Here is a 2,003-nt window from a genome sequence, read left to right as displayed (position 1 = left end):
TCGCGAAAGGACTAGAAGCTAAGAGAGGATCGATCGATGAAAAGTTTTTGTCAAAAAAAAAACTTCCTCAAGCATAACAACGAAGTTTCATCATCTCTCTCCATAGCCGTCTTTCTCATCTTCTGGAGTGTGTTTTTTGTAAAATATAATCTGAGTCTCTTTCCTCACAGGTTCGCACTATTCAAGTGGATTAAGAACAGGAGATAATTCTGTTCAATTTTCGTGAAAGTAAAAGAAAAGAACTTCGAAAACATGCTTTCATTTTGAACTAAGAAGTTCGTAACGTAATAAAAACAAAAAAAACCAAACCCATTAAATTTACGCAACGTCGCTGACTAAAACTAACCTAGAGTTTTCAAAACTTCAACCACTACTCGATTAACTACCTTTTCCATCCTCCTGGTCCTTTCTCTTTAACGTTTCATGATGAATTGGAAATAAATGTGCCATTCTTTAGCCGACCTGGAAATTTTTCCCTGGCGTTTTTGTTGCCATAAGGCCATCCCCTTTCTTTTCTCCGTTTAGCGTCGTCCGACTGACCCAAATTTTTGGCATTTTCCAAAAAAAAGAAAAAAAAATAGGTAACGACGTTTTTAAGCCATTTTATGTAGCATAGGAGCTTCGGTGGTTGATCCTTTTTCCCACGCTGTCCTAATTTTGCAACAACATTCACCAAGTTTTCCGCCATATTGATTTTGGGTTCACGTCTTGTTGTTTTCCTGGCTCCTCAGCTATGATGTTGAGGTACCAGGCCTCCGATTCCGAGAATGCTTATGACTTTTCAGACTTTTTTTTTTTCAATCCGACCGACCGACCCATTATCAGGAAACGCATTCGACGGTAAACGGAAAAAAAAGAGGATGGCCCAAGATCTTAACTGATGCTTGAAGTAATGCGTGACTTCTTACAGTCGTGTTACCTGCGCTGTAAAATTTGCGCACAAACAATTAGCGCGAACGCCCTTAATTGCGTTCGACGAATGAGAACGCAGGTCCTAATCCTAGGTGTCCTGTGATTTCAAGGGTGGCCCTTTTTGAGATTTTTTCGTCGACCATCTGCATTTTCAGCGCCATTTTGAATGACGTCTTAATCAGATGCGCCAAGACTATTGCGCAACTCGTGGTTTTCGTAGTAACTAGACACTCCATGAGCGTACACTGGGTTGCCTGTGGTACGAAGCGGGCGCCGTGATCAAGTTACCGGGGCGTGTTTACTCGCGAAACAGTGAAGCATCTGTGTCAAATGATGGCAAGATACCGGGTTTTTGTTTTTGTTAGTTTTCTTTTCTTTCAAGTGTTATAAAGTTTGACAAGAAATGTGCGAATTCAACACAAAGATCACAATCACAACTCTTCAGGTTAATTAGTTGTCACCTTTCAACTCATGCAAACTTGTTGTGGTAAATAAAATTGCAAATATAGTTCCATACATTAAAACAATTAAGCGACATAACTTAACGCGCGAAGCGGGAATCACTTGGTTTAACGTATTAAATTTCAGTCGGAAATTTTTTTCGAAAAGCAAACGATGTCCCCTTCGAAGCTTCCGTACGTTCCTTATATTTTTTGGCTAATTTCCAACATAGATGAAGGAAAGATGCCGAACATGAGAAAATAACAGTACGGGAAAATAACTACAAAAATTGAAACGAAAAAATTTTGAAAAAAAAAAGACTCTCCGACCCCGACCTCGACCCCGGCCCCGGCCCAGGCCCCGCGTTTTGGCTACTACCTGGGAATAGCAGCTACTTTATTATGCATCAGTGTCACTTTTTTTTTTGCCGATTTTGGGGCTCATTTTGTTGAAACTCAAGCACGCTTCCAACAGACCTGTTTAAAATGAATGTAACTTGCCAGACAACTTAGATGCGACTTTAGTAAACATTGATGCATTCAAGGCGTTCGATTTCTCCAATGTTTGTTAAATCCATAAAAGAATTGCCATTTGACTTCAGTGTTGTATATAATACCAAGTTAGTAAAATATTAGAAACAAAGCTTACTT

The sequence above is a fragment of the Montipora foliosa genome, chromosome 10, assembly GCF_036669935.1.
Source record: "Montipora foliosa isolate CH-2021 chromosome 10, ASM3666993v2, whole genome shotgun sequence".
NCBI classification, from domain to species: domain Eukaryota; kingdom Metazoa; phylum Cnidaria; class Anthozoa; order Scleractinia; family Acroporidae; genus Montipora; species Montipora foliosa.
Note: the sequence above shows the minus strand (reverse complement) of the source record.